At 45.6% G+C, this 22,738-nt stretch overlaps 1 protein-coding gene across 2 annotated transcripts in view; it reads left to right on the forward strand.

Annotated features, from left to right (window-relative positions):
* Nucleotides 1-1,124: 1,124 nt before the first annotated feature.
* The window catches only part of EPB41L3 (erythrocyte membrane protein band 4.1 like 3), a 268,892-nt gene continuing 247,278 nt past the window's right edge, over nt 1,125-22,738 (forward strand). For both annotated transcript variants that reach the window (XM_045296254.1, XM_045296255.1), the window contains exon 1: nt 1,125-1,362. The gene's annotated coding sequence lies outside the window, so the exon portion shown is untranslated. The remainder of the gene's footprint in view (nt 1,363-22,738) is intronic.

Here is a 22,738-nt window from a genome sequence, read left to right on the forward strand (position 1 = left end):
TACGCCCAGGTGTCAGCTGGTTGTGTTGAGAGGAGTGCTTTCCAGATTGTGCTACTTTGGGAAGCTTTATCAAGTTAGTTTCCTGGAAAGTCTGCCCTGAGTAAGTCCCACTAGTCAGAGTGAGTGAAAAGTGTACCTGAATCCCTTGGGCAGATGGCGCAGGAACCCCTGCTCTGGTTTGGGGTACGTGTGGAAAGGAAATGAACGATGATGTTCCTGTTGAAACTTGAAAATACAAAGGGTGTGCAAACCTGCGGTTCCTCTGTGCTTGAGGGGTGTCTTTACGGCCAGGACCTGGAAGGCCACAGTGGCCATGGCTTTGTAGGTGCTGAAAACCAAGTTGCTGCCAGCAGTTGGTGCAGGCTGGTGAAAAGCACCAGGAGACATGAGAAATTCCCTTCGCATGAAGCGGGTGGAGCTTAACTCCAAACCGTGCTCCGACCACACCACTGGGCACTGGTGCTGGGGAGCTCATTCTTCGCAGAGGTTACAGGAACTTAGAGCCAGTATAAGAATTCAATTTACCGGGCCCCCTTCCTACACCAAACTCACTGTCATTGAGTGGATTTCAATTCATAGCGACCTTAGAGGACATAGAACTCCCCCCTGTGAGTTTCCAAGGCTGTAAGTCTTCACGGGAATAAAGACTTTCATCTGTCTCCTATTGAGAAGCTAGTGGTTTCGAACTGCTGACCCAAGTAGCCATCAAGACTCCTTACTAGGTAGGTCAAAAATCCAAATCAAATCAACTGCTATTGAGTCCATTCTGACTCACAGCGACTCTATTTCCCATGCCCTCCCTCCTTCCTCCGGTCCCTAGGCCACCGAAAAACGTGTGTGCGCTGGGACTCTAGCAGTTCACGAAGGGCAAGGGCAGAGGGGCTCAAAAACCCCTCTGGCTATAAGGTCTAGGGAGGCTCTGCAGCCAACCACTTTCCCAGCTTGCGGCTAGGGCGGGTGGGAGTAAGAGAGATCTGGGAGGGGCGGGCCTCAAGTTCCGCCCGGCACTGGCCGCAGCCAACCAGCGGTCAAGAAGGGAGGCCGGGGCGGGGCGGGGCGGCGCCGGAGCGCAGCGCGGGCTGTCACTGGCGCCCCTCGCGCGCTGCAGGTGGGAAGTTGGAGGTGACTCGCTACAGCTGCGGGAAGAGCCCCGGGTCAGGCGGCCCCTTCCAGCCTCTGGGAACCCATTCCCACCGAGAAGGCCGAGATTGGACTCAGGAGAAGCCCAAGGAGAGCGCGGCTGCCGGGGGCCCCGTGGACAGCTCTACCTCTCTCCGTCCTTTCGCTACTTCAGAAGGTTGAGCCTGGGAGTTGCAAACAGGCTCCGGGAGCTGCAGAAGAGGAAGGTTCCCGGTGACGGAGGTAAGCGCCTCTCCTTTCCAGTGCCCCAAGCTTCCTGGCAGCCCGCGTGGGCTCGGAGCGCAGCCCTCCCCGTGGGCAGGTGCCGGGCGCGGGCGCCTGTCCTTGGCTCGAGGTCGCTGGGGAGAAGTGCGGAGAAGGGGCGAGGCCGGCCTGCCGGGGGTTGTTTGCCGGGCTCCCCCGCGGACGCGCTGGAAAGGACAGGAATTCCGCGTGGGCACGCCGAGGCGACGCACCGGCCGCGAGGGGCTCGGCTGGTGGACACGGGCTTGTAGCGCTGCTCTCGCTGGGCAGGACCGCCTCGGGGCGCGCCGCTCGGGAGCCGCAGCCGGACCGGGACCGGCGCGGGGCGCCTCTTCTCCAGCCCCCGCCCCCCGCCCCCCAGCGGGTCAAGCTGGACCGGCCGAGCAGCAGGCTGGTCTCTCGGAGCCCCAGAAACGGAGGACGTCATCCCTCTCCGCTCAGACGACTCCGCCTCCCACCCCGCGCTCCCGCCCCTGGGGGCTGCCGTGCAGTCGCTAGCGTGCGGGGCGGTTGCTGCCCTCCAGCCCCCGCGCCCGGCCGGGAGTTCGGGCGCTCCGGCAAGGTCCGCGCGCCCAGGAGCCAGTCCGGCTCGCCGGCTCTCGGCGCTCGGGAGCGACCTGCAGCGGCGCGCGGCGGGGAGCGACGACCCTCTTTCCAGGGATCCCTGGGTGCCCCGATCCACTCCAGCCGCCCGCCAGTCTCCGCAGCCAGATCTTGCTGGCCCGGGTTCTCGGGAGACCTAGTACGTTGGCGCGGGGCGAAAGCCACAGCTCAGCGTGCCACCTTGCCCTACAGCCAGCAGTGTTTCCGACCCCGGGTGCCCACGTGCGGGGTCGGGGTGCGGCCGGCCAGGCGTGCGGGGGACCCCCTGCGTGAGTGTTAGGGGGCTGGGCGAGTGTGGCCACTGCTGCCCCGCCAGTCCTGCCGTCCTCCCCGCCCCAGCTACAGATTCCCCCCGCAAAAACGTATCATGGGATAAAAATCGTGGGTCGGAGGGGGCGGGCGGGGAGCCGAGGCGTTCACCAGGCTCAGGCAGTGGTTTGCCAGCCCCGGGCAGCGCCCCTGCTCGGGCATTTCCTGCCAGCGCTCCCGGAGGCAGCCCTCCCTCCCGGGAGGGCGTCCTGTCCTTTGGAAGCCGAAGTCGCAGGCAGCTGAGCATCCACATTCCGGAGGCGCGGCATCTCCCGCGCCCGGGAAGCTGGGCGCGGAGGTGGGTGGCGCTAGCCAAGGACTGCGGGGGTCGCGGGCGGGGCGGGGCTGAGGTTGGCCTCGAGACCTCTAACTGGGCTGTAAGTTGAGATCTGGGTGCGCGCGGCCTTGGGGTGGGGTGCCCCGAGCCTTGTTCCCGCCCTACTCGTGGGGACGCTGCGGATTCAGATGCAGAGGCGGCCACGGGGTCTGCAGACCTCTGTCCCGTGGCTGCGGCGTTCGCTTCTCATTCAAGTGTAGAGAAGCCGACCCAGGAACTCGCGTGGGGGTCGGCCCGGCGCTGGGAAACCTGGGTGTTGGCGCTGAGACCCTTTCCAAGGCAGAAGCTGGGTTCTAAAAGCGGCGGACGCGGAGAGGCAAAGCGCTCCGAGGCAAGGCCAGACCAAGTCAGTCTCTAGAACCTGCTCTGGGCCCGCGGCACCGCTCTGGGCTAGGGACCAGTGTTAGTGTTAGAGGCCCGCACTAGCAATCATCCCCTGCTCCCCCGTCCTGCTTGACTCTAAGTTCTCAGACAATTCGCCGAAATTCCCTTGTAAGTGCTGTGTTTCCAGAGAAATGACCGTACAGATGACCTTAAATCCCAGATTTTATTTCGGTTTCTGTCTAAATCCCATTAGATCAGAAACTCTCATGGGGGGAGGATAGGGGCAGATTCTAGATGTGGGCCCTATGCTGCATTACACACACACACACACACACACACACACACACACGAGTCAGCCAGGCAAGGTTTACACACACACACACACACACACACACACAGGTGAGTCAGCCAGGCAAGGTTTACACGCACACACGCACGCGCTAATGGGCCTGGGAGATGTGGGCAGGTGTTGCACTCACTCACACATACTTTAGAAAAGGGAAGATTCAAATCCACATTGGTTTCCAAGGACCCTGTGAACCACCAGCCAGTTGCCCTGTCTGCTATGGGCACTTCCCAGCGGGATCAATTACAGTTCAGACTTGGTTGGCACCAAGGGGTTAAAGATCTTCTCCTATAACTTTAATTTCCAAAGAGAGCATCCAGATAGGCTTATTGGGAAAGTGTAGTGACCTTGGCAAAACTTTAGATAATCTGAGGAGCACATTCACTTCAAATCAGACTGAAGTTTCACAGGTAGATAGACCATAACCTCTCAGTCCCAATAGTAAGGGAGAATGTAAAGTGCTGAAGGGCTCTTGTCCAAACCAGGAACCCTGTGACTGCCATGTGGGGCTGCTCATCGCAAGGCCGGCATTTAGAACCCACCAGTTGCCCTTGATCTTACGATCAGGCTTTCTGCTCCTGCAACCTCAAGAACCCACAGGGGCAGGTCTGTGCTGTCCTATAAGGTCACTGATGAGTTGAAATTGACTTGATGGCAATGAGTTTGATTTTAATTTGTCTTTCTTATCCTTTTTCCCCAGGGCCTGTCACATAGTAGGTGCTTATAATTTAAAACATTGGCATGAAAGGACATTTAATAATTCCTTGGGCCAATCTTTATTAAAATAAGGAAATCATATACTAATTTATATACAACTAATTATAGTCATTTTGAGGGCTGGCATATAGTGTTTTATATGTACATATTTAGTTTTTGGATTAATAGCATCACCGTAAATAAGAAAGACCTTAATATATTAGGAAATTTAGAAATACCAAAATACTCAAGGGTTTCATGGTTGAAATGGAAACCTCACTACTTTCAGAAGCATTCTATTGCCTTTTCAATACATTTATTATTTAAACATTTGGAACATTAGGAAACAAGGATGATGTCTGTCCATCTAAAGCTCCTATCCTTGCTGGCAGGTCAAAGAGAGGAGCTATGATAAAGGTGCCATTGTACAGACAAAGAGACAGCTAAAGGTTCTTGGTAAAGTACTTCTGTTTTGAGCAGCAGCAGCAAAGAGAGCTTTACAGAGGCGGGGTCCCTGTAGCTTGGATGTTGACGGAAGAAAAGCCTCCCAGGAGGACAATATAAAGATAATAACAAATTCCCTTAAAGTCTGCCTGCATAGCCATCCATTTTTCCAGTTTTATCTCCTGGGCTACAGCATTCAGTCTTCTCTGGCCTGTGCATGCACCACCCTTCATACGTTGAAGAGCAATCTCTATGCCTGTCTGTTTCTCCTCTTCTCCATGCCAACAGTCACAGATTCTTTATTCTAAACCCAGTTGCTCCTACATTGCTCACTCTCCACACTGAATGCTGACATGCTGCTTTTTTGACCAAAAATTTAAAAAGCATACGCTAAAGCAAAGGATGATTTTTGTAGGATTTTAAGTCAAAGTTGAACTATGAATGGTTCATTTAAAAGATCCAAAGTGCAAGATGAGTCACAGTCCTCTCTGGCAGTTACTTCCTCATCTGGAAGCAGAATAATAATTTTCACCTACCAGACTGTGAGAATTAATGTATTACTTCAGAGCTAACGGAGATCCTTGGAAGGAAAATGTGAGACCTTCAGCATATGAAACATACGATTTTTTGTGTGGTGGTTGTTCAGAACTAGTTAACCAAATGCGACTTTCAGTGTAGAGATGGTAAAAAGGCTGGGGATTTGAAAGTACTGAACTGTGATGTTCTCAATAAAGATGGAGAAATACAGATGTCTGTTGGAAATAGTTAATGATTTTTCAGATTGCCTGGGCATAGAACAAATGGTAATATAGCTATCATCGTAGCCAGAAAATTGCTGAGGATGAAAAAGAGAGATTTCTTTATTTTAATGCTACTGAGTAGTGTGTCATTTTATATTGGAGGATTTGATGTCATGAGTACTCACTGTTGTGTCTTGTCAAAGAGTAGGGTTGACAGATCTCTAGTGCAATGTCTGCACTGCCACAATACTCACATAACCCAAAGCCAGTATGAAACACGCTGGGCCACTTCCTCAAGGCCTAATTGCAACACTATCTCCCACGTGGAACTTCGCTTTATCATTCTCAGAAGGTCACTCTCCCTCAAATTTCTGCACCTCCTTGCTTTTCCGATTGACATGGCACCGATAATATATTTATTCTTTAGTTAGTCCTTGTCTGAGACCAGGGACACCATCTTAGCCATCTTTACATTTCCTACTAAGATTTGCCCAGACTAGGCAAAGGACTGGGTAGTGATTTCTAAGAAGAGAAGATGACAGGAGTGAAGGTGTTCCAAGCCTTTGTCTAGTGGGCATTTGAGAGAAAGAGTCGGCTCTTGACAAAACAGCAATAGACCACTTTCTAGGAACTTCACAAACCACCCACTACCCCATGTTTGCCTAATTGCCCAGGTATTTCAAGCTTTGGAAGTTAGAAGAATCTGTATAATTATTAACATTGTTGATTATAGAGATGAGGTAATGGTCATGTGAAAAGAATAGAATGTGGAAAAAGACAAGCTGAAAGTGACTAAGCTAAAAGTATAAAATGAGACCTGCAAGGCAAGATGCTGATCAATACTAAATGCATCCAGGGAACTTTGGGTTTAGAGCTTCTGGCTTTGTTTTACCTAGGATCCTTTATCCCACAGCCATCGGGTGGATGCTGACTCATAGTGACGCCATAGGACAGGGTAGAACTGCCCATGTGAGTTTCCAAGACTAATTGTTTATGGAAGCAGATGGTGGTTTCAAACTGTTAACCTTGCAGTAACAGACTGAGTAACCATGACACCACCAGGCCTTCCAGAATCCTTTGTGGGGAGATTTTTATCTGATTTCTACCATGGCTCCCTGATTTGCAAAATCTAATCAAGTACGTGCTGGTTAGGAGCTTTGGTGGTACTCTGTTTAAAGCACCTGACTGCTAACCAAAAGTGTACTCTTTAAACCCATGAACCACTGTGGTAGAGAAAGCTGTGGTAATCTGCCGCTTTAAAGATTCCACCTTGAAACCCCTTGGGACGTTCTACTTTGCTCTGTAGAGTCTCAAGGAATCAGAATCTTCTCAATGGCAGTGTGTTTGTGCTCCTTAAGGAGCCCTGGTTGGTCAGTGCTCACGAGCTTGGCTGCTAACCAGAAGTTGGCAGTGCAAACCCACCAGCCACTCTCCAGGGGAAGCTGTGGCAGTCTGCTTCTATAAAGATTTGCCCCTTGGCAGCCCTGCGGGGCCAGTTGCACTGTGTCCCCCAGGGTCGTTCTGAGTCAGAATCAGTTCAAGGACAGTGGGATTTATTTGGGTTTGAATGATGTGCTGAATAGCGTGCGTAGTTATTTAAGTTTCAACTCTAGATAAAAAAATGTTTTTGAATTGTAGAAAATGAGATTTCTTAATATTCTACACTTGTTTTCTTTGAAGAATCAAACTGTGTTTGAGGGAAAGAGGAGTAAATTATTGTGAAAAGATACCACCGTTTACATTCTGTGGACAGAAATGCTTTCAATCCATCAAACTTGAAAGGAAAAAAATCCACTTTTGCCAAATAGTTATCAATAGTTCACTGATTAGTAGGTAGGAATGAGCAAATGGGGAAACAAAACAAACAGGGAATAATCAGATACTGAGGTCTTAAGTACAATACTGTATAATGATGTTAGAATTACATCCCCAAACCTCTTATGAGAGAGGAGAAATTGGATAGCATTGAGTGATCAAGAGGTGCCCCAGAGTGGTGCAAATGGTTAAGCGCTTGGCTATCAATCAAAACATTAGAGATTAAAACCCACTCACAGGCTCCTCTAGAGAAAGGCCTGGCGAGTCCGGAGTGTGCTTGGGCCCTGCACCACAGCACCCTGCAGGTTGACAGGTGGCACTCAATTCCATGGCAACTTGCTTTTTCTCCTTCTCGGTTTACGTGACCAAGAGCTGTTGGACGTGAGTTATAAAGATTTTCACAAAGGATCTCTCTAAGGTTTACATAAATGTGTTACAAGATGGAAAGGACTTTTCACTGAGTGAAAATATCTTGCCACATAGTTGTGATCCACACCAAGACGGTGATCCGCAATCCAGCTAATCCGGGATCTTACTGAGCCTCTCTGCCTCGGCTTCCCCACTAGCAAAGGAAATCATATTCCCTACATCAGAAAGAGGATTTTTAAAAGTAAAGAACATCATTTGTTAAAAAGAATCTGGTGTCTGGTAGGTTTTAAAAGGATCATAAGACCATATACACTTCTCTCTTTTTTTAAGTTGCCGGACTGTCTGGGTTTCTTTTAGCATGCGAGGACATTTTGAAACAGGATCCTGCAATTTAAAACTACAACACAGAAAATTCAGGAGAACAAATCTAAGTACCAGCAAATGTTTAATCAGAACAAGTCATGTTCACCTTTAAATAAAGACCTTGTACCCTGTCCCATAATAGGCTGGATAGTGTAGGGGGTTAATCATCGGCTGCTGTGGAAAGGTCAGTGATTTGAATCCACCAGCACCTGCTTGAGAGAAAAAGGAGGCAGTTGCTTCCATAAAAGGTTTACAGCCTTGGAAAACCTGTGGAGCAGCCCTGCTCTGCCCTAGAGGGTCATTCGGAGTTGGAATCAACGGGACAGCAGTGAGGCTCTGGGATGGTTTTTTTTTTTTCCTTTGGTTTGGTTTCATAGCCATAAAATTGTGCAGAGTTAAATAATGAAACCAGGTAACCAGGTTTCATTGTCAAACCATTTTGAAAAGCTAGAGAGATTCAACTAAAACTAGTTGCTATCACAGATCAAGATACATTTGCATTCCCTGTAAACTAATTGTTACTTTGAATGTTGAATGGCCTCTTTAGGTTGTATTGTGAACAAGAAGATAATACACAAAATGAGAATATTGAAACATATGTAACCTGCTATCCCTTAAGATCAGGACAAAGCAAATAAATAGTGTTCCATTGCATACACATTGGGATGCACAGTTATTTGACAGACACACTCGGCTGAGCTCCAATTCAGTTGACTACAGGGACTCTGGATGCATAGCAAGCTGCCAGCTTTAGAGGTGAACAGACCTGGATTCATATTCTAGCTCAGACATTCATGAGCTGGATATGTGGAGGCAAATCACCTAAGTATTTAAGAATCAAAGCTGCTGCTTTTAAAAAAACAAGCTCAATAATACCTGCCTTGCAGAATTGTAAGAACTACAAATAATACTTATAAAATGCCTGGGACCTAGTAAATGCTCAAAGGCATGTACCCATTTCTTTGTGTGTCTTATGATACATGTTCTATGTGCATTGCCTTCAGTATGAAAAGATCAATACTTAAATCAACTCTTAATCTCAGTATTTCTATTTCTTGCCTTCAGCCCTGGCTATGTTGACTCTACCGTACTTATTTGATTCTCTGCAGGCCACCATATTTAACATCAAAGATTCCATTCAACCTATTATGCCCAAACCCAGCAGAGAATCACCACATGGCCCGGAGGGTCTGTGTTCCCCCAATTCGCTGAGGTGGTTGCGAGCTTGGGTCATTGATCAGGCTGCTGTATGATCTCATGCCGAAGGAGGCCCAGGATCCAGAAGGACACAGTGCAAAACAGACAGATGAGAGGGTGTGGGCTCAGTGGCAACAGCCGGGCAGCCCCATTACAAAGGACGCAGGTACAGAGTCTGAGTGCAAGGATGGGGCCATTGTGATCGTCTGCATAGCATACTCCAGAGCCCACATTCTCATGGAACATGGTAAATAAGCAAATGTCCCCACTTGGTAAGCTTAAGACAGTTTGGACTTTATCAAATATTAAGGGGTTTTGGCCAGAAAGCGTTGCACGCAACATGCCCTGAGTCTTTTTCTCTTGACCCAAATGAGTGCTTTTCCAGCAGATGTGGTACTTTTTTTCTTACGGATAGCTATCAAAATAACAAAAGTGACATATGTACCCATCTTATTTTCAAAAGATTCGATGGCATAGATAATTTCCTCTTACAAAATGTATGAATCCTGTAGAATATTACATGTTTCAACATAAATACATTATATTCATAAAGGATGAGTAATTTGTGCTATTCACAGCTATGTTCTTCCTTTGAAAAAAATATCAAGGATTAAAATGAATTAGGTAATGCAGCAGTGAGTGATGCTGCTTAAGTGTACCTGTGACCTGTTGTCAAACCATCTCACTGAGTGAAAAAGGAAAATCAATGTTTTGTTTTCTGTCTCATACTTTTAATCTACTCATCTGCATCATCTACCTTTATCTTTTGGTTACTCCACATAGCACATTGTTTTAACTGTAACACTGGCCCTGCTAGTATATGGCTAGATAACAAGCCTAATGGTGCTTCAAGAGAAAAATACGCACTGATGGAGTTTTTCAGGAAGTGGACTCCTTGTCTCCCTGGATGACAGTTTATTCTTCCTTACATTGTAGTTAAGCTATTTCAGCTTTCAAATCCGCAGCTCTAAATCATCATCATAAATTAAAGGCTTTTTCCTTTTCATGTATTTTAACATTTATCTCCCCTCTAGCCTACTGCTTTGCCTTCCTTCCCTTCCCCTGCCGCCCCTGCTAACCATCAAAGTCTGATCCTTTTGCTGTGCAAACCCTTCTTCATTGTTCAAAAAAATAACAGTAGTCTCATATAGTGTTTGTCCTTTTGTGATCACTCGTTTCGCACAGTACAATTCTTCCATTTCCATCCATGTTGAGAGGTGTTTTACGGATTCCTCCTTATTCTTAGTATTACATTGTGTGTATGTACTAAGGCTTATTAAAAAGTAAAGCCTTTACTTTGTCAACCTGACAAACATACGTAACAAACTTCGGGGTTGTCTTTACACCTCAGCCTTCTTGACACTCAATTTTGAGATGAGGAAATGAAAATCTCACTTTGCACAATGTGCTATGTTAAAAAAAAAATCAATAGCAATATATAAGCACAAATAATATAGACTTTATTACCTAGATAATTGATTACATTGATCCAAGTGATGACAATTAATTTGTTGTTTCTCTGAATTGCCTGACCCCTTCATTGCTCAACCGTGTTACCTGGAATCTCATGTTCTTATTTTTCTCTCCATTCATCTCACTCTGCAGATTTGGTTGAGTTCAAAGAGGTCCTGGATAATCTGTTCAAATGTACCAAGAGAATTTATCTGGGTAATTCCCATGAAAAGCCATTAACATGATAAATACATGATATTTATCATGAATGATAACCTGTCTCGTAAAAAAGTGTTCTCTTGGCCTCCATTTAGCGTAAGGAAAGAGAGTGCTTGTACATCTGGCTAGCAGTGAGTCTGGGGCCTAGCAGAGCAGTCCACACCAGGCCAGCCAGTGGCATGCTCCCGGTGCATCTGTGAGCTGCTATAGGAGGCTCCAAAGACCAGCTGGCCCAAACAAGCCATCAGTGGTTTCCCATGGGAGGTGCAGGTGACTTACTGCAGGGAATGAGTTGATGGGGGCAGAGGAAGGAAGTTTGACCCAAATTATTACCTTGACCTGAAGTGCTGTGGGAGCAAGAGTAAAGAAAAGCCTGAGGATATGAGAAAAGATGTACAAAGGCAAAGAACCCTTTCCCTGTGTTCCACCTGGCTGTGCTCTAGGTGGACAGAATGCCCTGTCTGGAGCAGGGTGTGTTTGCCCAGAGGAAATCCATGTGGGAAGTCAGTTTGCTCTTCCTCTTTGCTGCCATCCCATTACTCTCGAACAACAACCTAGGCAAAAATTTAAAAAAGAATGAAAGAAAAACAAAGCTCTCTTTTGTATAGCCGAAAGTCGGATTATTGTAAGATTATCCCTTTCCATATAACCCAAACAAAACCCACTGCCATCAAGTTAATTTCCACTCGTAGTGACCCCATAGGGCAGGTTCTAAAATGACAAATATCTACCAGAGCAGACAGGTTCTTCTTTCTTCCTCAGAGGGGCTGGTGGGTTTCAACCATCAACCTTGTGGTTAGTAGTTCAACACCTGGAATCCTTTTTGCATATAGCAGATAGTAGTTGTTCAATACATGCATGTGCAAGTAATTAAGTGACTCTATTCAGCATTATGTCAGGATCAAAATAGAGCACACATGTTCATGTGTTTTAAAAAATGTAAGTGGTTGCACTAATTAGTGAGTTAAAAAAAAGGAAAGATCTTGTGACTTTATTAAACCTCTCTGTGTACCTTCAGCAAGCAGCTTGATTGGCTTATACCTTGAACAACTAAGGGTTAGGATGCTTGTGAGCATGTGAGCTTCCACCAGGGCTGCAAACGCGTGAGGTGAATTCAGTCCTAAGCACATATTTCCTTGATGGTTGGATGGTTTTGCTGTTGCCGAGCCAAGCTGAATTAGTCCGCATGGGGTAGCTTGTTCTAGATTTATGGTGTCATTCTTAGCCACTTTTTGTTGACTCTTCTCTATTCAAAGATACTTGCTGAATTCAGGAGTTTGTTTGGCGAGCTTGACCTCCTGAAGTAGCATTCTGCACGTGATGGGAAAGCCGGCATCAAAGATGTGGGGAGGAAAGGTCGATTCTTGCCTCCTCGAGTTTAGTGACTTCCTTTTTCATGGATTCGCAAGAGGCAAGCCTCAGTTTCCCTTGTTTGTGCCCTCAGACACAGATTGAACAATGCGGAGGACACACTCTTTCCTTTCTCAGTCTTCTTTTAAGCCTTTTTACATTTCCCCCAAGAATGCCAGCACATCTCCTGTTTGGGGAGGTTTTGGCACTGCTTCCCGTGTGTTTTTCAAAGCAGACAGCCGTGATCAAAGAGCAGGTTAATGGATGCTGTGCATTTTGTTTTTAGGAACGCTGAGACACTTCTTTTCTTTCCTTCAGCCTCTGGCATTTTAGCCCTGGGGTGAGAAGATGCGCGTGATAAAAGCAGAGACCTAGCTCTGTGTACAGGCATTCCCTGCTCTAAAGATGAGTCATTTTGCCAAAAGTGCATTTGCAAAGAGTTGTTTGTAACTTTGAATTTTCTGCCCTGAGAGAAAAGAATGTTATAAATGATAGTTTGGTTTTCAGGCTAGCCCAGACAACTATCCAGTCTATTTTATGAGTAGCTTTGGGAATTGGTAATGCTCATTGTGGGATCTCAGAACAAGAAGTCAAGTGGTGGCTCTTGTACCATGTACCCTTTGCTACCTGGACAGCCTACAGCATCCACTTCTCGGCTCCCTTTCTGAATCCCTTGGAGTGCACAGGTCACTGGACCCTAGTGCCCACGAGTTGTCCTAAGGCACACTTTTATGCTCATAGTCAGTCAGGCTTTCTTACTTTCCAAGAGAGACTCCTTTTCCCAAATCTGTTACTCACTCCAATGAAACGCCCATGTTCTTAGCGTTACTGGTCTGACGTGTTAATAGTATGGAAACGGTCTGATTGGATTAATTATGTTCGTACAAAGGATTGTTTATCCTACAACCCTTCTTTGCATTTTGTGTTTAAAATGCATAATGTTTGAAAACTCAAATCAAATACAGGCACTGTATTTACTTCAATTTCATTTCCATTTATGTTCTTTTACAAACAAGGTACTGACATACCCATCGGAGCATATCATCTTACAGGGAGACAATTTATAAGCACCAATAAACACGATGTAAAGTGTGACAATGTTGAGTTAGAAAGAAATAAAAGAGAATGACACGAAACTGTCAAAACTTATAGAAGGTTGAAAAGAAACAGGTAAATTTATAGAACAATGTTTCAAAAAATAGGCCTTATCTTATAAAGATTATTATATGTATATTGTTCAAGCAGGAATTTTGTTCCACGATTGAGAAACTGACACATGTGCACTAAGAAATATTTTTAAAATATCCATTATAGCAAAGAATTGGAAATAATATGCATGGCTATAGACAAGTGGTGGATAAATGACTTATGGCATATTCACACAAAAAGATTTTAGATAGTCACAAAAGACAAGTGAAGTATAACTATAAATAGCACAAGAATGAATATTTAGCAATGTTAAACAAATATCTGGCAGGAAAAATATATAATAAGAGAGTAAGTAAACAATTTTGCCACTGGGGATCCAGTTCATAGCTACACAGTTTTATTCCAAACAAATTGTGTTTAAACACGTCTCTGCAATCCGTGGGTGACTGTCGGCAAATCCCCTTAGTAATGCACTCACTTTCATCTTTTTAGGGTGCCTTTACAAAAGATCAAATCAGAATAGTAGTTTCTGGGGAGATATGCATGCTTGTCTAATTCAATCTAGAAAGGTCAGCTCAGAAGACTGTGGACTGTTATTTTGGGATTCCAAATACGTAATCGTGGTAGTTTTTATTGCATACAGGATTACTGGGGGGCGGGGGCTTGTGATGGAGAGGTTTTAAGGAAATTGGCAGGAAAGTTGTGTCAAGGAGTCGTTTTCATCACCAAAATGTACCTAGTACATGGACTGACCAAGGAGAATTGTATTGGGAAGCCTTACCCCATCCATCTTAAGGCCTTAAACCTGCCCCTTCAGAGTTCTCTTTGTCTCCACATCAAAGAACACTGAAAAGTAACATTATTTGAGACCTTTGAGGATGCCCAAACTGCCAGTTTGACATGGTGTAAATTGGAGAGTACAGAATTCCCAGTGAATGGGTTCCAAACGAAACAAAACCCATTGCCATCTTGTTGCTTCTGACCCAACAGGACAGAGTGGAACAGCCTCTGCGGATTTCCAGGACTGTAAATCTGTACGGGAACAGAAAGCCTCAGGGCTCCTGAGGAAGGCTTACTCACTGCCATTGAGTCAATACTGACTCCTAGCGGCCCTATAGGACAGGGTAGAACTGGCCCTGTGGGTTTCTGCGACTGGAAAGATTCATCTTTCTCCCAGAGGAAGGGTTAGAGAGATGGAAATACCACCTTTCGAAGTGGATAGGCTTAGATGGAGGATGTGGCAAGAAACAATAGCTTCACATTTTGACATTTTTGTCTAATAAAGGTTTTTATGGTTTTTGAAATGATACTTCTTGCTTTATCCTTGTATGAGACCATTTAAAATTTTTTTGTTTGTTTAAAATCAGGTGCAGGTTGACAGAGCAGATCAGAGTGTTACATTAAGAAATCCATACACTTTTTAATTCAACGCATCCATTACAATTCTCCCAATGTACCAAAACATGAAAACTTTTTTTTTTTTTTTTCTTTTTTAACATTTTATTAGGGGCTCATACAACTGTTATCCCAATCCATACACACATCAATTGTGTAAAGCGCATTTGTACATCGTTTCTCAAAACATTTTCTCTCCATTTAAACCCCCGACGTTAGGTTCTCATTTTTCCCCTCCCTCCCCGCTCCCCCCTCCCGCATGAGCCCTTGATAGTTTATAAATGGGTATTTTGTCATATCTTGCCCTGTCCAGCGTCTCCCTTCATCCACTTGCAAACCTTAAGAAGCCACTGTTAAAGAAAACATATGTATGGAGAGGTAAGAAGGCAGAGGTGCGGGTGCAATGAAATGGGCAATACTCTTGTTATTAAGTTAGGTGGTGGGTTCTCACAGGTGTGCATTTTATTGTTATACTCTCTAGCTTATAGGTATATTTTGCTTGTAAGAAATATTCCATAATAAAAACAGTTCTTTTTATTTCTTAGTGAGCTCCCTAGTTCTGGGAAATACCCAAGATGCAGTAACAGTTCATTCTGACTGGGATGCTGGGCAAAGCTTCCCAGGGGAGCCTAACACAAGGGAGAATGAAGGCTCTGGAGTTCACATGTGGAGAGAGAGAGCATGAAAGGGGTGGCCCTGAGACGTGGACCAGTGGGAGAGACTTGCAGCTGGGCTTGGTGGGAGCAAGCAGAGCAGATGCTGACCTTGGAAGGGGTGAGGGAAAAGGCATGCCACAGAGCAGTCAGTCAGGTGAATGGGGTGACAACAGCCTTCCTTGAGAACCAACAACCCCTGAGATTACCAAGGCAGATGCCATAGAATGAAAGACAAGAATCCCAAGATCGAACGTGGGGGAGTCGAGGGAACCAAGGAAAAGAAAACAAGGAAATCCACTGGCAGGAGTGATTGAGCTTCAGAGACCCCAAAGAAACAAGACAGGCCATCCAGTCAGAAGGGCAGTTCAGACCCAGGAAGGTAGGACTGCACAGCAAGGAGGACTTAATGAAAAAGCACCAGACACTCAGGGCGGATTGAGTCTAGACAAATGGCCAACAAAAATTGAAATTGAGAAAGTTTGTTGTTGGTGCAGTATCTGTGGAATTTCAATATCCAGTATCAGGAGAGTTTAAAGCAAACCATCAGTGTGGACATGGGGCCTCCACTCAAGTACTCCCTCAATGCAAGAATACTTTGTTCTATTAAACTGGCATTCCATGATGCTCACCTTCCCAGCACAGTCACTGAAGACAAAGCAAGTGAATAAGCAAATGAGGTGAAGAAAGCTGATTGTGCCCGGCTATCAAAAGATATAGCGTCTGGGGTCTTAAAGGCTTGAAGGTAAACAAGTGGCCATCTAGCTCAGAAGCAACAAATCCTGCATGGAAGAAGCACACCAGCTTGTGTGATCATGAGGTGTTGAAGGGATCAGGTATCAGGCATCAAAGAACAAACAATCATATCATTGTGTGCTCACCTCCCTGATACGATTGCTGAAGACAAATTCAGTGCATAAGCAAATGTGGTGAAGAAAGCTGATGGTGTCTGGCTATCAAAAGATATAACGTCTGGGGTCTTAAAGGCTTGAAGGTAAACAAGTGGCCATCTAGCTCAGAAGCAACAAAGCCCACATGGAAGAAACACACCGGCCTGTGTGATCACAAGGTGTCGAAGGGATGAGGTATCAGGCATCATTAGAACAAAAATCATATCATTGTGAATGAGTGGGAGTGCGGAGTGCAGACCCAAAGCCCATCTGCAGACAGTTGGACATCCCTGTATGGAAGGGTCTCTGGGAAGAGATGAGCCAGTCAGGGTGCAGTGTAGCAATAATGAAACATACAACTTTCCTCTAGATCCTTCCTCCCCACCCCACCCCTACCCCACCATACTATCATGATCCCAATTCTACCTTACAAATCTACCTAGACCAGAGGATGTACATTGGTACAGATAGCAACTGGAAACGCAGGGAATACAGCTTGAGTGATCCCTTCAGGACCAGTGGTGAGAGTGGCGATACTGGGAGGGTGGAGGGAGGGTGGGGTGGAAAGGGGGAACCGATTACAAGGATCTACATATAACTTCCTCCCTGGGAGATGGACAACAGAAAAGTGGGTGAAGGGAAACATCAGACAGGGCAAGATATGACAAAATACTAATTTATAAATTATCAAGGATTCATGAGGGAGGGGTGAACGGGGAGGGAGGGGAAAGAATGAGGAGCTGATGCCAGGGGCTTAAGTGGAGAGCAAATGTTTTGAGAATGATGAGGGCAATGAATGTACAAATGTGCTTTACACAATTGATGTATGTATGGATCAGGGGTCCTCAACGTTTTTAAACAGGGCCAGTTCACTGTCCCTCAAACCCGTTGGAGGGCCAGACTATAGTTTTAAAAAAAACTGTGAACAAATTCCTAGGCACACTGCACATATCTTATTTTGACGTCAAAAAACAAAATGGGGCAAAAACACCCAGGGGGGCCAGATAAATGTCCTTGGTGGGCCACATGTGGCCCGTGGGCCATAGTTTGAGGATGCCTGGTATGGATTGTAATAAGAGTTGTATGTATGAGCCTGTAATAAAATGATTAAAACAAACACACCATCAGTGAATGGTAGACTCTGATTTTGTTTTACTCCTTAGTTATGGACTTTCAATCTTCTCCATGTAGGTGTGTTTAAAAAAAAAAAATCTTCTCTGTGTGTACACAAAACAAAAATAAAACATTTTGTATGCACCTAACAACAAAAAACAGATCCATTGCCATCCAGTCAGGTTCTGACTCATAGCCAGCCCTACAGGAGAGAGTAGAACTACCGTGTAATATTTCTAAGGGGATAAGTCTTTACCAAAGCAGAGCCGCTGGTGGATTTGACTTTGTGGGTAGCTGCCCAGACCCAGTGCTCCGGAAGGCTGTTCCGTATGTACGTAGATCATCGCCATGATTGCCTTTCTGCCGAGCTGGACTCATAAGGACTGTAAAGGAGAGCGTGCGTGGAACTGCTACATGCGCTTCCCAAGACTGCCTCCTCCTCCCATGGAGCAGAGGGTGGGTTTGAATGATCACCCTTTTGGTTACTCCACAGGGCCATGAGGGCTTCTCTGTAGCTCATGGTTACCTAAAAGCTGAACTGCAGGCCTGCCCTCTTGGGATAGGAAGAGACAGAAGAAAAGGCAGAGAAACCTGGGCTACTCCATGCCTAGTGCTCTATTCTGAGAGTGGAAGGACCTTAATTCCAGGCTCTCCTCTGTGATATGTGTTATCAATAGAAAACAAAACCAAGGTATGCGCAAGTCAAAAAGGACAGATCACCTCTGAACCTGCTGCTTCCCTCCTTGCTCTAAGGAAATATCCTGAGGAGTTCATTTCCACTCATCCTTTTCTTTTGCCTCAGAAGTCTTTCACATTTTAAAGGTCTGCTCTCTCTTGGTGTTTTGCTGTTTCTGTGTTGATGGAAGATTCCAGTACCGTACCGGTTGCTTTCTTTGGGGAGCAGCATGTCTCCTCCATCAGTCGATGTTGTTTTGCTGTTCCTGGAGCATGCACTTAGATAAAGTTGTGGCCAGCCCTCTTCCCTGGCCATTCTCCGTTGTCCCTCCGCACACAGATACCCTTACTTGACAGGGCTGTCGATGTGCCTTTCCCCGCTGATTTAGAAAATCAGATCATTTTCTCATTATTATAATCATAATCATACTTTCAGTTGCTACTTATTCCTGGAACTGCATATTAAAATAATTATTTTTATCTTATAACACTAAAGGTGTAAGTCATAAATTTTAGTCATAATTTAACTCCATAGTCTCCAGTCTCTAGCTTCTCTGTGAAGGCAGGCATGAGACTTTCTCCAGAGAGGGACAAGTACCGCGGGGACTGGAGAAAAGGTGACATTTGCTACTTTTCTCTGGAGAGGGGAAAGAGGATTCCAAAGGAGTCCAGAGGTTCACACTCTGTGTGATTAGAAAAACCCATCTCTCGTAGCAGAAACCATCAGCCTGGCTGGATTACCTCTGTTCCCCAAAGGTCAGGATCAGGAACCTTTGCCTGGCTTAAAGCTGAGAAATTTTTAACACATTCATTGAAAAATAGCAATGACAAATTCACCCCATGTGAACATACATATATTTATGAAAGCGCACTGTATTTTCTAAAACAAATGTAATTTACAGATAAGAGTAATCTTGGGAATCTCCTTCACCTCTCACCATGAGCAGAGGGTCACCGTGCATTGGAATCAACTTGATGCAGTGAGTGAGTTCAGAGGTGACAGTGTGACAATACACAGTATGTAGCTTAGAGACCGTTGGCTGCATACTCCAGGGAATGAAAGTGAAAGGCAAACCGTATCGATGGATGATAAGAAAAATACTCTAATGGCCTCCCGAGCAGGTCTTGGGTCCCATTCAGGGCTTCCTGAATTGCACATCAAGAGTCACTGCCCCGAGCGCCTAGCCCTGTGCTTGGTTGCTTGAAGGGTCCCATCCATCCCCATCCTGCCACTCTCAATCTCACTCAGTGCCATTGAGTCACTGCTGACTCATAGTGTCTCCCTGTGGGTTTCTGCACTGTTCACCCGAGTGAGAAGCTCAGTCTTGCTCTTGTGGAGTTGCAGGGGGTTCAAACTGCTGACCTGCAGATTGAAACCCAACACGTATCCACTGCACCACCAGGGTTCCTCCACCCTGCAGCAGGGCCTCAGATGTGCTGCTCAGCCATATCCTTTGCTGGGATGGGCGTTCTCCTCCCTTCTTCACACACTGAGCTTCTGCCCACTCCTCAGAAAAGCCTTATTCTTTCCTAAAACTAGGCTCCTTTACATTTATCTCCATTACAAATGTGTTGGCATAGACAGTACAATGTCTGTTCCCTCTGTTTGATTCTAAGTGTCACAAGGAAAGGACCATTTCTGATTTTGTTTAGTCTTTTATCCTTATAACCCAGCATTGTGTCAGACACCATATATACCTATTCAATATTTATTGAATGAATAAGCAAACCACTTTGGAATAAATGTTTAATTATATGTATGCACCCTTCTCCCTGCTTCATTCACTCCCTGTTTGAAAAAATGCATTTAATACATCAATTGAACTAAATTGATTCTGAAAAATATAAAATCTGAAAGCATTTGCATTTCTGAAAGTTAGGATGATCAGGGCAGTGTGATGTTTTTGTTGTTGCAATTTCATGATGAAGATATACTATCCCCCAGGCCACAGAAAAGCATAGCTTTAATTGTTGTGTCATTCTGGAATTCTCCAAAGCCACATCGCCTGGTTTGGACTCATGCTGAGGAGAGATGTAGTTCGACTCTGATGGGGAGTGGCATGCGTTGGGGCGGTGCTGCTCCCCAACCTCACAGTTTATGACACGGTAGGCAGAGGAGAAAAGGTGCCCTCGATTGAATTGTAAGTGAAGTTAAGTGAATAGTCAACACTTTCTATTACACATCTACTGTATATCACCATGAAATAATATGAGGCTTTATGCAATTCTAACTTCTCGAAGGGTTGGCATAGAAATCTGTGTCTCTTCTTTTTTGTGGAGGAGGAAGGGGGCTGCTTTGATGGCAGGTAGCTAGAGCATCTGCGAGCTGGAAGAGGGATGAGGTGAGGAATTTAGAGAGGCTCTGTGGTATGAGCATCAAAAGACCAGATAAACAATCCAGGTCCTGCTCTGTACCGAAGTGCCTGGGAGAGAGGCCTGGCTGCCTAAGTCTGAAAACAAGCAGCCACTGGCGACCCTGGGGAGCGCAGCTCTAAGCTGGCACATATGGGGGCACCGTGAGCTGGTCTCAGCTCAGTGGCAAAGGGTTTCCTGGTTTTCAATCTGACGAATGAGCAGTGTGTTAGTCTGGGTAGACTAGAGAAACAAATCCATAGACACTCATATGTATATAAGAAAGGTTTATATACAAGAGCAATTGAATATTGAGAAAACGTCCCAGCCAAGTCCAGATCAAGTCCATAAGTCCAATATTAACCCATATGTCTGATACCAATCTTTGAAGTCCTCTTCAAACTCAGCAAATACATGCAATGATACTGAATGCAGGAGGATCATAGGTCAGTGGGTTGGACGTCTTGTGGGTCCAGTGGCATTGGAAGCATCTCATTGCTGTCAGGGGTCTCTACGTGGCTTCTCTAGCTCCAGAGGTCTAGTTGTATCAGGGTAGTCCAGGTGGCTTCTCCAGCTCCCAGGACATAGCGCCATGCGTCTTATCATTAGAGGCTCTCTCAGGGAGTGAGCTGAGAGGGAGAGTCTATCCTGCCTCCAAGGAGGAAATTTAGGAGTTCCCAGAATTCTCAGGAGAAGGCCATGCCCATCAAAAGGTTTCATTGGCTGTGGTCCGATTGACAGCCCAGACTCCACCCCTTTACTCTTAATCCTCTCAAGTCCCAAATTGACACCAGATTGTGTAACTACCACAGGCAGGGTGAATTAGAACAGGAAGATACTGAAGAGAAAGAACTTCCTACTAGCAACACGATTTCTCTTAACCAGGCCCAAGATCACTGTGGTAATTTAGAGCAATTGATAAATGTTTACATGAAAAATAAATAGAATTAGATATTAAGGAATCATCTCTGCCTCCGTAAATGTACGTGTAAGGGATGAGTGTGAGCTAAGGTAAGGATGGGAGAGAGAGATTGTCTTGTGTGCTTTCCCAAATTCTTAGTGCCTGCTATGTGTTTGGTGAAGGACTCTGGAACTGTTGGACTGCTAACCATAAGGTCATTGGTTCAAACCCACCAGTCACTCTGTGGGAAAAAGATGAGCAAGCTCCCATAAAGAAATACAGCATCAGAAACCTTATATACGGTCACTATGAGCAAGAGTCAACTCCACGGCAGTGAGCAAGGGGTGGATGTGCAGTACTAACTAATCCAGGAACATGATACATTGACAAAGCTCAGTAAGACTTAGACCCTGCCCTCCTATATTTTATGGGGAATCAAGCCATGTGAATGAATGATAATATTGTACTCTGCACTACTGGGTGAAGGTTCATAAGTGCACGTGATGTTTTATTAACGTTAAATGCAATGAGGAAGTAGAGGTGGGTCATTGGAGGCTTCCAGGAAGAGATGAAAATTGATAGAGTTTGAGGGGCGTGATCCGACATGTGACGGGGTGGGAGGGCCTGCACGTGGAAGGAACACAAATGCTTGTTTCAGGAGATGTACTGTGATATGTCTCCCCGTTTGAAAATGCGGGAAAGCAGTCTCTATGGAGAAATGCACAAGAGACCAAGTGAACAGGATGGCTGGTGGGAAAAATGGGAGATACAGTTGGAAAGTTTCACTGATACAGCATCTGGCAGTGCATTTGGGTATCCATGGGAGGGAATTCAGCATTTCTGCCTAAATGCAGACAATTAGGGCCATTGAGAGCTCACCCTAGGTTGAATTGCTTTGTGATTCTCTAAGGCCCTCTCTAGACATCATTGCATTTCATCTCTGAAAAAATCTTATTAGAAAACCAGGGTATCACTTATTTTCTGGAGATTTTTAGTGGCTCACTTAAGGCCCTCAGGCTCTTAAAAGTTGACTGAACCCACACCTTACCGTTCCTATGTCCTTCAGTGGCTAGGGGTCTGCTTTTGGAAGGTTAACCAACCTCCTGTCAAAGAGGCCAAGGTACACAGTGAGAGAACTTGGAAGCAGAGGGCATTTGAACGCAGCGATTTCAGCTTACTTCCATCATAGTATTTACTCTGTGCACCAGTATGTTCCCTTTCCTGGTTCTCTAGCTAATAAAATTAGTTAGTATACGAGAGAGGAAGAACTATATTCTCTGGCCATTCGAATTCAAGGTCATGTGTCTACAATTAGAAGAATTACTATTCATTTGCTGCCAGGAGTAGATTAAAAACAAAAGTGTCCACACCACATGTTGTTCACTTTTAAAATATCTGAAGAACTTTTTGAAGATCTCTCCTTGACCCAAACCACAGTGTCTGTGGAAGCAGCTGGGGTGGGGGAAGAAGCTGGTATAGCCCAGGAGAAGACAGCGCCCCTGTGCTGATGGCATGATCCTTTGTGGTTTTGAAGCCAGGTCTCCTAGGTTGAGTCCAGTGACCTTCCGGCAACTAGTTTTGTTCTACCAGCTGCCATCCAGCTGACTCCAACTTAGGGCCCGTGTGTGTCCCACAGAACGGCTGTGCTCCACAGTGTTTGCCG

Source organism: Echinops telfairi, unplaced genomic scaffold, assembly GCF_000313985.2.
Source record: "Echinops telfairi isolate 266 unplaced genomic scaffold, ASM31398v2 ScPeMD7_7400;HRSCAF=8409, whole genome shotgun sequence".
Lineage (NCBI taxonomy): Eukaryota > Metazoa > Chordata > Mammalia > Afrosoricida > Tenrecidae > Echinops > Echinops telfairi.